At 41.8% G+C, this 16,263-nt stretch overlaps 1 protein-coding gene across 4 annotated transcripts in view; it reads left to right on the top strand.

Moving 5' to 3' along the window:
• Window positions 1–6,099: 6,099 nt before the first annotated feature.
• The window catches only part of ADCY7 (adenylate cyclase 7), a 59,337-nt gene continuing 49,173 nt past the window's right edge, over window positions 6,100–16,263 (top strand). For 3 of the 4 annotated variants that reach the window (XM_041400835.1, XM_041400837.1, XM_041400838.1), the window contains exon 1: window positions 6,100–6,214. The gene's annotated coding sequence lies outside the window, so the exon portion shown is untranslated. The remainder of the gene's footprint in view (window positions 6,215–16,263) is intronic. The other variant, XM_041400836.1, reaches the window with a different exon arrangement.

Here is a 16,263-nt window from a genome sequence, read left to right on the forward strand (position 1 = left end):
TAGTTGTGAACTATAATTACTGTCTTTGTACATTTGTGAAAGTCTTAATATTCTGGTGCTGCTTAGTGAGGGAAAACTACAATAGACAATCGTGATGAGCTGGTGAAACACTAAAAGGACATAAATTAGGACTGATGTATATTTCTCAGATGTCATTATTGGAAAGTTACTTGTTTTCATTTCTTTTTAGAGTCTTCATCAGTGTCTCCATTTTTACAGACTTTTCCTACCCTTGTGCCTCATCTGTCCTGCACCTCATATCACAGCTGTCCTGTACCCCAAACTGGCTGCTGGCCTCACTTGAGATTAAATTTTATGAGCTGGATGGATCCTTTTTAAAGAACAAAGAGTATCCATTTGGATACAGTCCTGTTAGAAGCTAGCCAGGTTTTTTTTCCCAGTTCAGTATTTTATCCACATTGAAAAAAATTATTCTAATGCCAGTACAACCAACTATCATGTGGACATGCTAAAGCACCAGACAATCCTTACCTCATGAAATCAATCACTGCCCAGCTGATTTCAGTTAATAATGTGTTGTACTCAAAACAAATGTAGTAAAGATGCAGTATGAACATAATTTTAATGTTACTATGTCAATAAATTCCAAGATTTTGTTGCAAAGGAGAGAAACCTTTACTGTTGGAAATTTGAGGTCACTCTTCTGCCTTGCTCTAAGAATTCCACAGCCTGGTTTTGTTGAATGCAAGGGGAGTTCGTCCACTAATTTCACTGATAGCAAGCAGGACTCTGTGATATCAGGATATTAAGAAAGTAAAGTATTTTTCACTTTAGTCCCTCTCAGGTTTGGGGCAGTTATTATATTGGTTTGAAAATATTGAAAATACCAACTGCTTGGAGGAAAACACACTCTGTTTCTCAGCATAGAGGAAAATAAAGGGAGGGCTATGTTTTTGCTTTGTGTTTTCTCTTTTGAAAATCCCCATTGTGATCTAAATAAACTAATCTTCAAGAAGTAAGCTACTTCTGTAAGCTCAGTGAGATAATATAAAAGGCTACATCCTCAAGTAATAGAAATAATTTTTAGTGTTTTTGCTTTGTATTTTGTCTTTTAAAATCCCCATTGTGATCTAAATAAACTAATCTTCAAGAAGTAAGCTACTTCTGTAAGCTCAGTGAGATAATATAAAAGGCTACATCCTCAAGTAATAGAAAAAATTTTTACTTCATTGGTTTCACTATAATAGGGCTACATTGATTTAATCAGATGAAGTTTGTCCACACACTTTTAAAATTGATTTGTAACAGGGTTGAGTGGGTTTGGGTTTGTTGGGTTTTTGGTTTTTTTTGTTTTGTTTTGTTTTTTTTTTTTTTTTGTAAATCCATGTTTCCTAGTGGATTCTTTTAGACCTTTGTGTTCTACAATTGTATTCCAATTTACGTAAGAGCATTTTCTCCTAATCACATGGATGGTCCATTTGTTCCTTACTGATTTTTCCAAAGTATTCTTCTTTTCTTTCCAGTATAGAAGTAATACTAATGCAGAGATACTGAAAGTGCAAATTGAAAACAGTTAGCTAAATTGTTTTATCATTTACTGTGAACATAAAACGATCTGTTCTTTTCTGTGTTCTTTCAATCAATAACATCTTCCGTTTTGCGACAAGATCCACCTGCAGCGTTAGGGCTCCTAACAGGGAAATAGCCTTCTTTTCATTTATTTTCCTAACTTGTGTAACTTACCAATTAATAAAAACAGTGACTCCTCAATAAAGACCATCTAACAGTTTTCTAGGAAGGCACAGATTGGGTCCTCTGTCATTGTTGAGAGTAATTACACTTCTAGAAGAAAATATTCCATTTTTTACAAGTCAGCTTGAGTATACAGAAAGATTTAAAGTCCAGGCTGATCTATAGCCCTTGTTTCAGTACAAATCACACCTGCAAGTCAGGTAGAAAGGTTTAAGCAATTAACCAGCCACAGATTTTTCAAGAAATATTGTGTTTTGTTGTTCTGGAGATAGAATCTTAAGCATGAACAGAAGAGGAGATGCAGGTGGTTTTTTGGTTGTTAATCCAAGTATTCAAACAAAACTTCCTAGCCCAGGTTCTGGAGCTGCAAGTGGTGGGATTTGTATTCCTAAGTCCTTCAGTTCCTCAGTCACACACTTGCACTCTTGGTACCTTCCCTAATTATCATTTCCCAGTGCTGTGAGCTTGAGCTAAAGTGTTTGCTTTAGTCTTTCTTTCTTTGTCGTCCCACTAACTTTAATGAAGACTGGAGTGCTAGAAAACATGATCCTCCTTCCAAGTCAGCCAAGAGTCTTTGTCAACTTTAAAACAAATAACAAGAGACCTGAATAGCTTTTCATGTCCCCAAAGAAACATGTATGACATCTATTGCTCTGTTTAGAGAAAGCAGCAAATTATTCCCCAAAGTTTGGTTAATTGATCCAAAAGCCAAAAGTGCAAACCATGTAACAGCAGTGAAACTCTGCCTTCTCTCTGGCCAGGCTGTGCAGTGAAGTGCTCATGCCTTTAGCAGCCTAAAGGGTCTTCAGCAATTAATTCTAATATTGCCCTGAAAATAAGGGTGACAGCAAAGTAGCAGCTCTAAACAGTGTCTTACTACATCCTTCCTAAGCATGTCATGTCTAGCAGGTTGGGATTGTTCTATTATTAGATATCTTTACAGGAAATAGCAAATAATTTACTCCAGTTGTTTGTCTCATTCTCTAAATTGATCAGTGGCTGAAGAGTGGAGTGTGTCCGGATGCACATTGGTAAATAGATGCTAAATCTCATCCAAAACAAACAAACAAACAAACAATATTCTAATAAATACTTCCTCCTGTAGAGCTCATTAAAAGCATTACATTTCTGTCTTTCTGAATCAGAATCATGAAACTAGTGACAAAAAGCAGAAATTACAGTTGTCTTGGTCACTTTCTGGGTATTTGAGGAACTACTAATGGCAGCATGGTAAAGCATGCTACCCTACCCATGCTGTAGTGTTGCAGGACCTCAAAGGAGTATTTAAAAGGAGTGAATATATTAAAAGTCTACCTGCTAATTTTACAAGTACAATTCCACATATTGTGATACTTTATATAATGTCTAACCGACGAAATAGTTTGCTCTATATTAATTTTCAAATTTTTTCCTAAAGGTTTAAAATAATACTTTCTGATTTGCTTTTGTCACATATTTATCTGGTCAGTCCTAACTGACTCACTTTTGGGAACCACTGAAAATCTGAGTGTTGGAACATTTTTCAAGTAAAATTATTTAGAACCAAAAGCTGTCATGCTCTTTACTACTATGAATTATGCACACAGACTGAAGGTAGGTTCAACCCATGGTAATTTACTAAGAGAAATGTAAACCCCTCACATGAGAATTAGACTTGAAGTTGACTATTTTCTATCTCTGCTTCTTTTTCAAATAGTGATCTTTCTCTGTCTCATAGTGATTCATGGCCCTGGGTACTATAGCAGTGTACATTGAAGTGCACATCTGAATTGTACAAAACAGGCTCCTGTGATGCTCCATAACTCACTTTGCAGCTACATTTGTTTTAAGCATCCTATCTACAAATAACTTACACAGAAAACTAAAAATTTTGTTTTATTAGATTTTTATCAGCAAATGTTTTGCATTTTAACAAAATCTCTAAAACTATTTGTGATATTGTTATCCAATTCAATCTTGAGGAAGATTAGATTTGTGTGTTTAATACTCTGACTTTATACACTCAATATGTACACGTCATTGTAGAGCTGTTGGATATTTTTCTAAGCAGGAACCTGAAAATGATAATGGTTGCTTGCCTGTGAAGAAAACTTTAACAGAAGCAAATACAACCCTAAGGATTGCTGTACTCAAATTTGGACATTTCAGAAGGACCTCCAATGAAGGGCTAAATTTCCACAGTATCCGACATTTACAGCTACCACATTTGCATAGGAAATTTATTTTGGGTTAATTTACAAGGGCAAAAAGACAAGGCACTAAAAGGACAGGAGAGATGCTGTCGCCTTGCTCACCAGGGACAGAACCTTGTGCTGGGCGGTGGCGTTCGCAGGCTCCCAGCAGTGCCAGCTGCTCTCCAGCAAGGGGTGGTAGCATCTGCTGTGAGAGCCAGCCCTGGCTGTGCCTGGGCTGCCGGCGCTGACAGAAACCTCAGCAGCGCGAAAAAGAACGGGGGAAGTCTGTATGTAACACAGTGAACTGCATATTAATTTCCATATTTTGGGGGTGTTTTTTTTCCTTTTGCATCTTTTTTTTTTTTTTCCCCCATAAAAATGTTACAGTAATTGCTGATAGTTTAAAAGTAATCTGCACAACAGTGTACATAAAGCACTTGGGGTGCTTTGAAGCTGCTGCCATTTAAAAACCCTACAACGTCAGTCGTGTTGAATCATGCAGGAATTTTAGATCTTAGTCTGGGATAGCAAATACTTTCTGTGGGTATACAGAAATGACGTTAAGCAATCTGTGTACTCGGAAGGTCCACAAAATTCTGATGAAGTGATAAATTGAGTCCATCTGTTCTGAAACTACTCCATTTATGATCTCAGCAGAACAATGTATTTTCCATTTCCTGCAGTTTTTAAAATCTTATTATCTAATCCAACTTCCAGTGAATACAATTTTTTTTATACAATAATTTTACTGGAAGATCCTTCTCTTTTCCCCTAAGAAATGGCCTGAACAGCCTGTGCACTGCTTCCATCTGAATGCTCCTCTAATTTCCAAGTGCTTTTGGACACTAGGTCCAAAACAGGAACGGGAAGACCAAGGTATGATTAGGTACCCTGCCCAAGACTGCACATGGAAGCGTTGCAGGGCAGGGTTCAGAGGAGCAGAGTCCAGCTCTCTTGCTGCTCTGTCCTGTGCCTCAGGTACGTAACCACTTCTCCAGCTGTATTCCTTATCTGTTGTCTCACATTGCCAAAACTGGATTTAAATTCCTTCCCAAAATTCAGCCTGAAATCATCCTAATAGCTGGGCAGTCTCAGACAACACAGCCGTTCTTATTTTCCCAGCAATATTGGAACAGGATCTGAGAGAGTCACAGAAAGCTGTTGTGCCTGTGATGTGCACGCTGAGCTGCCGCTCCCTCCGCGAGTCAACTGCAGCACATCGCTCGGGCCTGCCGAGAGGGGAAAGCACCAGCTGGCCGGCAGGGCACAAACACACACTGTGTTTAGTTACTGAGCTATTGCTGCAGTCGTGGTACGTCCATGCATGACTAACACACGGCTGTAGCTGCAGGTAGCCAGGCACACACCTGCCTGCCATGGGCTGCGTGCGGATGCCAGTGACTAACAGCTCAGATAAGCTCAATCAGAAAATCCATGGAAATCAGCATTTCTTTCCGCTGCCTCCAGAGAGCTTTGCATTGGACTTGAGGTGTGGTAGAGCCAGGCTCCATCTGAATTAGTGGCCATATGTTGGAGGCTTGATGCTCTGAGGAACAACTTCCAGCCCAGTGAGACTCCCAGGGAGCAGTCTGGGGGCCCAATGGAGCAGAGGCACTGTGGGTGGCACGGACAGGTCCCTCATGTGCAGCCCGGGGACCCAGCAGGGCAGAGGTGCTGTGGGATGGCACGGACAGGTCCCTCATGTGCAGCCCGGGGACCCAATGGAGCAGAGGCGCTGTGGGATGGCACGGACGGTCCCTCATGTGCAGCCTGGTCAGGCCTCTGGTTCCCCTTGTGCAGCCTGCCTGTGACGAGGTGGGGAGCCCCGCCAGAACCAGCACGGCAGTGGCCAGATGTAAAAAACTGGCTGTAAACTTTTGTATTTTTCAGAGTCCAGGGCAGAATTTTGTTTCCACCGCTGTACAGTGTGAACGCTGATGGGGAGACACACGGATCTCCCGAGCCGTGCGGGACGGGGTGCTGCAGAGCTGAGGGGGGAGCCCCTCACGATGGGGGAGCCCGTCACGATGGGGAGCCCTGAGGGTGGTAGGGAACCCCTGAGGGTGGCAGGGAGCCCCTGAGGATGGCAGGGAGCCCTCGGGCCGTCCCCCGGCGGCGCTCCCGGCGCGGGAGGAGGCCGAGGCAGGAGGGGCGATGCCGCCGCGGTCCCGCCCTCGCCGCGCCGGGGAGGCTCCGCGGGCCCCGGAGACACCTCGGGAGGCGGCGGCAGCAGCAGCAGCAGGAGGAGGAGGAGGAGGAGGAGGAAGAGCAGAGCCCGGTCCCAGCCAGCCCCGGCCCGCTGCCTGCCGCTGTTCCGCCGGCCGCAGGTGAGCTCCCCGGGAGGGAGGGCTCGGGGTCGCGCTGCGCGGACCGCGGCAGCAGCGGGGGAAGGCTCCGTGGGTTTCCCGTGTAATGGTTATTTACCACCTCGTGTGACACCACTCGTGCACTTGCGTACGGCGAACAAATGCTGAGGCCCATAAACCTTTTCTCCAAGTTTATTTCGCTCAGAAAAGGCGGATTTGGTGAAGCTGCGAGGCCTGAGTATTGGCACATGAATGGAGAAGTTGGGGGTGGTCTTTGGCGCTCGAAAGCAAAAAGCTGCTTGGTTTTAGTAGAGGGCATTTCAGATCCTTTTTGGATTGCACTTTTTTAACACAATAGGGCTTTAAACTGCTGGAGGAGGTACTTAAATACCAGTGAGAACTTGAAATTTCAGCAGAAGTTTGGTTTGTGTCTTTGCAGAAGTTTGATTTGTGTCTTGTTTTACTGCTGAGTAGGTAAGTTGTTTCTAATCTCCATGGGATGCGTTATGGCATTTTTATAACAAGTGTTAATAAAGGGGTTAAAGCACTTTAAAACATGTAGTACAGCGTTGGGTCACTGTTGCTGGGATCTGATGTTTGCCTGTGGCAGGTGAAGGATATCCTGGACAGGAACATGTCACCAGTGACACAGGACTATACTCAAGTCTTTAAGCCTCTGTCATAAGCAGTAAGGATGTGGTCAGCACCAGTGCTGAGAACTGGGCAGAGACACTTTGAAACCCTTTTTGGACATGCAAAGTAAATATGCAGGGTAATGTTTGAATTTGGTTCAGCACAGAAGTCTGTTTTTCTCCTGTTATATGTCTTATATTTTATTTATATTACTGACAGCCTGACACATTTGGCTGTGGCCCAAGACCATGCTGTGATAAGTGCTGTGCAAATACAAGGTGGGGAAAATCTACACAAATGTACCTAAAAACTTTGGATTTGATTCTGAAGTGGTTGAGATTTCTTATAAGAAATAAAGCATCTAGGCACTGCAATATGAAAATTTCTTCATAGTGGGAAATAGGCTGTAAAGAGTGACCTGGGAATTTCTATAAGGAAGTCACCAAAAAAAAAACCCCACAAAACAAAACAAAACAAACCCCCAGGTGAACTTGTTTATGTGATGTCTTTATGCCTAAAAAGGAAAATTACTATAAAGAAATTCTGTAGTTATTATATATTTTGAGGACTAATAAGAATAATTTCCAGTACTATTTAAGCATGCAGGATTCCAGGAGAGCAAGAGAAAAACTCCAGAAGGCTTTAATGCTTTTGTCTAGGTCAAAAGTCAATAAATTTTTTGTTTGTTTGTTTAGGTATCCTGATCTTTCAAATGCTTAATTCCTGATCTGGAAGGATTTTTATCATCCCCTGTAGGTGGAAAAAGAATGTGTTGAGGTGTGTTTGCCAAAGTCACCACACCTTGACAGTTTGCCCTATCCAGAAGTGTGGAACAGAAGCAGAGGGGCATGTGAACACAGCTCCCAAAACAGTAAGCCAATAAGGAATTCTGATGGCCATTATGGCATGTTGGTTTTGCTTCCAGAAGCCATTAGGAACAGCAATTAGGGTCATTGGGGGTTCTTGTAAAGCAGCCATTAAACTTCTTAAATTTTTCTTAATGAAGCTAATGCCAATGCCAATTAAGAGTAAACAAGGGAGAGACTTCATTCCCTAATGTATGTGGGTATTTGTGTCCTCACGGCTTGCTCTAAGTGAAAGAGCAGGTGCTGGTGCAGAGGTAATTAGTTTGAGGTGTAAGCCTAGGGTTGATGATCACTGTTTCATGTCAGGGTGGGTGTTTGTCTAATTGCCAGTGCTCTTAGATTAAAAAAAACTAGAAAAAGACAGTATTCCCCATGGAATAACAATAAAATCTCTAAATTGAAATCTTGGATTTATTCTTGTGTTCCACCTTTGACTTGGGTTTAACGTTATAATGTGACAGAATTTATCAAAATTACTTGCTCTAACTTTTTACAACATCTGTAAAATATAGGGTGAAATACTTCACCCAGTTATTGTTCCCTCAGCTTTATAGTTTGTGCTGAAGCTACGTTTTATCTTTCTGAAAAAAAGGATCCAGACTACTTGGATTTGTTCCAGATTAATACAATGCACTCAGCATCCGCAAAGCTTCTGTATTGCAAGTGTCACTTGGGATTTTTCTGTGCGGAAATACCTACTCTTTTTGTGTAAACCGAGGAGAATTTTAGTGTCCCGGGAGGTCGGGCTGGGCGGTGCAGGAGCAGCGGGCAGCTCGGGGTGTGCAGTGATGCTCCGGGCCGCTGCCCCGCTGCTCTCCGTGACCGAGAGCGGGGCTCAGGGCAGCTCCATCACCCCGGCACCCCCAAAGCCTTACAGACCTGCCCCAGACCAGCGAGGCTCTCCAGGTGAAAGCCGGGACCTGCCTGAGCCAAAGATCTCTCTCCTTCCCTAGTAAAGCCCCGCCGATATTCAAATTGTGAAGTGCAGTCTCTAAATGCCATTTGAGGAGTTAGCCGGTTCTTTCAAAGGCTGAATACTTTATATAAAGAGGGGGAGAATATGTTAAACTAGCATCTGCAGAGTTTCAAGATGATTGTTTGCTAAACCGACAGGATGTTACAGTGTGAAATAGTTTGTAAGCATTGTGCACTCAGATCATCTCGTATTACAATGAGGAAGTGCAACTTCTTCCTCAGGCTGTTACAGCAGACTTCACCAAGAGTCTGTCTTCTGTTTGCAAAAAAAAAAAAATGCGTTTTACAGTTTGCATTTTGAGAACAGTAAAGACATAGATCTTGAATTCCCTCCTACTCTTACAAACCAGAACATTTTCATCTGGAAAAAATTGCTGCCTTAAAAAATTAGGAGTTTTACAACACTCTTATCTCATAATAAAAACCATTGTTATCTCCAGAGACTTGGAAATCACTTTAAATAATTGTTGCTTTTTGTCTTTCACCTCTGACACCATCCTGTCTTCCTGAGGCTCCTCAAACAGGACCCAGGCCCTGTTCTGTGGTGCTGAGCAGCAGGGTAGTCCATATGTGCAGGCAGGGGGACAAGCCATACACTGGATCTTTCCTTTGGAAGTGTTTTTCTTTGCTTAATAATAACATATGATAGCATCAATATGCTGTAATGATATAGTATTTCCTCCACACCATGTGAAGGTTGCTACTCCTGAATGTTACCTCTTCAGTTAATAAAATTGATGGTGTAAAAGTTGGAATGATTCTGTCTAGGTTACTCAAACAGCAGAATTTAAGTAGAAACTGGGGCTGATGTTCCTTTTCCAGCCAAAGCATTGCTTTACCTCAGTACCTTGGAATTATGGCATGTATCAAAATGTGCCCTTCAAACAGCTTTGTTTTGTGTAGTCTCTCATCAGTAGCACTTTTATAAAAAATAAACAAACCTCCTCCTCTGTAGCAGCCAAGGTGCTGGTTTGATTTCTCCAGCACAGGCCCTGCAGTTCAGAGGCTTCAGGTCTGTTGGTGCTTTAAAGAAGAAACAAAGTCAAAGCTGGCTCTCCTGTGACAGCAGGGCTGTATGCACAGCTTTTCCTGGGAGCTTCCTTCACAGCTAATGCCCAAAACGCTCCTCTCTTAACAGCTGCTCTGTAATCCTCTTTTCAGCTTTAAAAGTGGCTTCTGGTCTGTAATTAGAGAGAGGGAACCAACAGGGTGTGTTCAATTTCTGTCTGTGGGCACAAAACTGAAGTGAATAAGCAATGATTCTAGTTTAACACGAAATAACGAAGATTACCAAGGCTGCAGCCGGTGTAAGTGAGAGAAAGGGGGCAAGTTTCTTCGAGCAGAGCTGGCTGTTTCTGGCAGCTTCTCCCTCAAGTGCTCCTGTGTGCTGCGCTCAGGCAGTGCCTGTGTGTCTGCCCTGCTCAGGTTGCTGCTGGCGCCTTCTGGCACAGGGAAGCGAGGGAGGGAAATTTCAGGCTGATTCTCCGGTGTCCCGCGTCGCCAAAGGGCAGCGGCAGGGCTTTGTCCCACCTTCTGTTCTGTGGGATGCACAGACAAGTACTGTTTGTCACGCAAGTTGTCATTCAGCCCACAACAAAAGGAATCTATTTGTTTGAGGTGTTCAGCAAGAACAGTAGTAAATTTTTTTTTTTTAAATAATGCTGCCTTGTAAATGGCTTATTATAAAGCCACAAGCTTAGTCTCAGAATCAATACAAAATTGCTTTAAAGGGCTTTAATAAAGTTATCAGGCCTTGAGACTGCATGCCCAAGGAAGGAGACAACACAGTAAGTGTTTTATAGGTAGACAAATGTAGAAATAATTTACCTGTGACTGTATAATTTTGGGTTTATGTTGTTACTTTTCGCTCCATGAATTTTTGTTATGACTAAGTTAGCATTTCAATTACTTGAATTGAAATATTGTAGTAAGATGCTCTTCGTTTATAATATAGCCTGGATTTTAGTCAATATTTACTTATTTACTTAATGTCCAGTCTGGGACATTTTCTGCTTTATTTATATAAAAATATACATTCATTCTGGGGGTTCTTTGAAAGAACTAGTTGATGATCAAACCAGTGACTAATTACTTGAATACCGTTTTCCTTCCAAATAACCAAAATGGTGAGGGAATGAGCATTCCAGTAGGATGACAGAGTAGATGGAAGGGCTGGGCAAGGAGTACAGCTGAGAAGGATCTCACAGAGATGGATGGGGACAGGCTGAGCTCACTGAGGTTTATTTAAACTCAGCTGAAATTAATGGAAATGGGTGATAAAGCCCTGATCACTTAAATGCCAGATATTCTTAGCACCTGGCTCAGGTCAGCCTGAGCCCATCTGCTGTGGTATTTCAGGCAGGACCTGCTTGCTCAAACAAGCTCAGGCTTAGTCAGGCTGTGGGGAAAACCCCAGATGGGGTCAAGTTGAGAGAGGATGAACTTTGTGCTGGAGCTTTTCTGTGTGTCTTTCTCTTTTCCCGTTATTGCTGCTGAGCACATGTGGGAATAAATCAAAAAAATAAGCTACAGTAGCAGAAGAGAATTTTGGTTTTAATCTTCTCCTTTGGAAGGAAGTTAGGGTACTGTTATCAGAACTTTCTCACTTCCTGACACTCTTTGTCTGACCTGTTTCTCCTCCTTTGCTGGCAGTTTCAGCTGTGAAGGTGACAAGTATGTCAATGTCAAGGAATCAAACATCTGTGTATTTGCGGGATATGTTTTTGTTGGAATAAACAAATATAACAGAAAACGTGTTAAATACATGTTGGCATTACTAATACATTATAATCAGGAACTGGGTTTTGAGGTTAAAATTTGTCTTCCTCTAGATTTGATGTAAATACCAGTCACTTTGTATTTCTGGGAGCATATTGAGTTTTGGGGGTTTTGGACCCCATGTTGCTCTCCTATGGAGTCTCCACCTTGTTCATGATTTTTCTTTTTTTGTACAGGAGGGCAGAGCCTCTTTTGGGAACATCCTGGGAACTTTAAATCCCTTTCTGCTCACTTGTTATGTAACACTGACTAATGATGTTTGGGTAAAAAAAATGTTTTTTTCCCTAGAAATATATGACTTTGAATATGAACACAGAAGTAAGTGCACAGAAGGCTGTGTTTTTTAGGGAGCAGCTAGGCTGGCTCAAGGAGCAGCTGTCAGTAAAAGCCAGCAGCTCTGTTCACTTCCTGCCCCTGTGCTTCCACCCCGCCCTGGAGTCAGCACTGGTGCTCATCTGACCTGCTGCAGAGATGATTCATGAAGCCAAATGGACAAAACACAGGTTTTTTTCATAGGATAAGCATTTTTTAAGTATGATTTTTTTTTCCTCTGTAGGAACAGAACAACCAGGCTAGAGGAAGTGGCCAGAACACATTGTTGAACTTCTAGAGAGTCAGGCAGGGACAATTCCCTCCTCGTCAGTGGTGCCTATACAGTGTAACTGGGCTCCTGGTTATCCAAGTAGTAAGTTATACTTCTGAAACATGCTGGAAAAGTGACCTGGACTTTGTTTTGGTTGAAGGTATTGCCAGTTGAATTGTTATCCCAATTTCAGTATTTCTTGAGAGTGAGATCTGTTTCTCTGTTTTACTTGTACAGCAGGAAATGAACATAAAAGTATTTCACTGTAGTACTTTTCAAAAATCATCTAATTTTTTTTTGTCAAGTTCCTGAGGAGTATCCTGTTTTGAATGTAGTAGTTTTTACTTTTTATTTTTAGATTGTTAATTGTAACAATTACAAGCCCCCTCCTCCCTCAGGATGCTGCCCTTTTAAAATAAGGCAGAAGATGCTTTGCAGTGCTACAGCAGCCATTGAGCTGATGTATATTGTGGTTTGCTTGGGACTGTGTAGCCTTGTTGCACATTAGATAATAACACAAAATTCACGTTGGAAGGTACTCAAAGCTGAGTTGCTCTGAGGAAGTGAGAACTTGATTTGATAACACCATAATTACCTTTCAAAGAAATAGGAAAACCCAGTGTAGTAACTTGGTGAAAACAGTTTGATGCAGTTTTTACAGTGCCACAAAAGGCTAAATTCCACACAGGCTGTTTTACTTTCTCCAGTGAGCTGATGTGTTGATTGCTTGCATGTTCAGAGCTCACTTGTGGAGTGGTGGAACATGATTCAGTGACACAGGTTGTCAGGCTGAGCAGAGCTCCATGTGGGTGTTAATTACTTCTGGTCAGGTGCAGACCAATTATTTAACGATCTTTTAAGATAAAGGAGATTAAATTGCAATTAATGAATAGTATATTGGGAGTACTAAGGGGGAAGTTTTGCTTTTCGAAATTCTGGACAAATTTAAGCAAGAAATAAGAGTTGCTCGTTTCTTATATTAGTTCTGTATTCCATAACCATTTGGCAAGCATGTTTACACAGGGAATTTGGATGTAGTTGTAGCTAAACTGGTTTATCAGAGTAGCATTAAACACTTGTTTTACATGTTGAATTAATTTCTGTCCTACTTTTGTGCAGGCAGCTGTATTTGGAAATGGATTCTCCTGTACTTATTTTAAACTAGATTGTTCATGGTTAGGCTTTTCCTGGAGCTCTCTGCTGCCAATAAAAATGTATATATGTAAAGATACATAAATGTCTATTGGTATAGATAAAGAAAACTAAAGCATCAGTTCTGAAGGCCACAGAATCCAAAATATTGTTCTTGTTTCTTTTTATCTTTCTAAATGGCAGCTCCATCATGTTCTGTGTATCAGTATCCCAGGCATCACTCTTTGGGCTTGTGCATTTACAAACAGAAAATTTTTTAAGAAGCAGTGGCCAAAAAAACCCCAAACAACCAAACTTACTGCTTGCTGTTAAGTCTGAGGAGTGTTGGTTGTAGAAAGGATGGGAACTCTGGGAATTGGAAAGCCATGAATCAGTTGTTGCAGTTGTTACGTGCTATAAAAATGTTCTCATTAGGAACGGAAGGATTTTCACGAGGTGAAAAAAGTGAGATCGGGGGAGAAGGAAGGATTTCTTTAACTGTGCACTGCCCTCACAGAAATGGGATGGGTTGCGGGTTGCAGGCAGAGGAGACCTAGTTATGTTGTATATTATTGCATAAAGATACTGCAGTGGACTTGGGAAGAGCTTGCCCTGATCCAGAGTCAGGCTTGGGTTAGTGCCCTTGATGGGAGGGGACTCTGGAGATACCAGAAGGGAGAAGGCAGTGTATGTCTTCTGAAACCTTGTGTATCTTAAAAGCACTTGGGAAGGCAGCTGCCTAACACACTGGAAATCAGGTTGTCCAGAAATACTTTTAAATTGCTGAAACCTGAGCTGTGCTGTCAGAGCAGTGGCCTGGCAGTGGGCAGGGGAAGTGTGCCAGTTCTGAGTGAGGAACAACTCCACCACTCTTTCCAGCCTCGTGGTTGAATTTTAATAAGTTCTCTTTTTGTGTGCAGCTTAGTGATGGTATCACCCTGATTTGTGCCTTCTTTGCAAGCCAGCTGTATTTGTGTCCACCCCATGTGCAAGTGCTTTAAGCACCTCAGGGTTCTGGGTGCTGCCCCTCTGCAGCCTGGACCTTGGGAACAAGTGCCCTGGACGTTAAAATCAGCTCTGACTCTTTGAAATAAACCAACTTTTCTGGAGTCCTATCAGCTAGAAATACTTAACTCTTGGAGGCATGAGATAGCTGACAGTCACAAAGACACAGAGTTAGTTAGTGGGGGGAATTTTTAAAGAAGCTTTCCAGGTGATGCTAGTGATTGCCTGTCAGTGCAAAACAAACCATACAGCATGCTGTTTGCTGAATCTTCCCTCTTTGAAGTGTTCTTTGGGATTTGGTCAATTCTTCCCGGGGTTCCCATATCACTGTTCCTGTACTCAACACCCCCAGCATGGGCTTTTCTTTGCTCTGTGAGAAGGATCCAAGCAGCCTTTGATTCCTGTTCCTGTGCTGCTGTGTGACCCTCTGGCCAGCCACAGACCCTCGGGTGGTCTGTTGCATGGTTACCATACAATTTGAGTTCAGACCTGAAAAACTGGTTTTTAAATGCACCAACCACCTGTTCTGCAAGGAAACAGCCAGGTGGTTGTGGATGATCTTTGCTGGTGTCTTATTCAGCAGAGGAGGCTGGGGCTGCTCCTTCCTCTGTGCAGTGCCATCCAGCCACCCTCCCTATGTCCCCCTGTCACATGAAGGGCTGTTAGCTTAAAGAGCTTTAGTGATGTCCAGGCAAACTTCAGATATGTGTCAGCTCCTGTGACAGCCACGAGGAATTTCTGATTACAGAGCAGAGCTTCCTCACCTCCCCTAGCAATGCACACAGGCTGCACAAATATCTTCTAACATAAATGTATATTCTTATACCAGGGGAGCAACAAGGTAAGGATGGCCACACTTGTTTTTAGACAATAACCTGAGAGAGTGGCTGCACAAAATGTTGTCAGAGGGCAATTTAAAATGCCTTAGTTATTACCTGTGTGTATTGTTATCCAACATAAAGTAAATGTGGGACAAATTATTCTGCTTTTCTTTACAGGAAGCTGTGAGTTTGTATATTGGCAGATGCTATGGGAAATTTTACATGCTATTAATCCTCATGTTTTAATTGATCTGCTGATAATTTGTTTGTGTAACTAGGTAGGCAGTTTTCTTTGCAATGGTAGCCTTTAAAAAAGTCTTTGATAATTTGGACAGATAATTTGTAGCATACAAACTGTATCGTGTGCCTTTTAATTGGAAGTAAAACTTGAGTCAGAATTATGTCAAGATGTAGTTTTCTCTAGTTCTAACCTGCTTGGGGTGATTGTATTCCTATAAACCATTAATTATTTTTTCCTTTCTATGTTGCTATATGGCTAACAGCATGGAACACAGGCAGCAGTGAGTTTTTAATAACATTATAGTAACCTGAGGGGTCACTGCACCTTCCTTGCATAGCTTTTGGTTATGATTTGTTTACAAAAAGAAAAAAGGCTTTCAGAACTTATTTCAGGCTGATTTCTCACTTGTCTTATGAATTTTTATCACCTTTTAGACTAAGGTGAGTTCTTCTCTGCAGTTAAATGCTAAAAGCTTTGTTTAAACCACAATTTTGTGATTTAGGGTTCACTAAAAAAGTCTGCTAACATTAATATTCTGATAAAACACTAATGCTGTGTCAGTGGGCTCAAGCATTCTTATAACTTCCTTCCTGTCTTAATGGAGAAGTCAGCAAACTTTTCAACACTTTCTTAGGACCTTTAGTTTTTTACACCTATTTCCCAGTAATTTCAAGCACAGTAGTTGAAGAAATATGTGGTGAATATTATATGTTCTGTTTCTGGACTGTGCCAGGGTTTTGTATTGATGCAGTTACCTTGGGTTTGTGCTGTAGCTTGCTTGTGCAAGAGACTGATTTCAGGCCAGAACTAGACATGCTGCCTGCTCAAAGTCAGAGTACTGACACAAAAATCTGCCTTTATTGATGAACTTCCTGACTGTTCTTTTGTTTGACTTCTGCCAGAATGAGAATCTGCCTTTTCTTCTTTGGGATTTCTTGACCCTCAGTCTGAGTTCCTTGATGCGTCATTCACTGAATCATCCCTGCTCCTCAGTCTGACCTCTTCTTGATCCTTTCTGTAGGGTCATAAAACCAGGG

This window comes from Onychostruthus taczanowskii, unplaced genomic scaffold (genome assembly GCF_017590055.1).
Source record: "Onychostruthus taczanowskii isolate IOZ18803 unplaced genomic scaffold, ASM1759005v1 scaffold18, whole genome shotgun sequence".
Taxonomy (NCBI): domain Eukaryota; kingdom Metazoa; phylum Chordata; class Aves; order Passeriformes; family Passeridae; genus Onychostruthus; species Onychostruthus taczanowskii.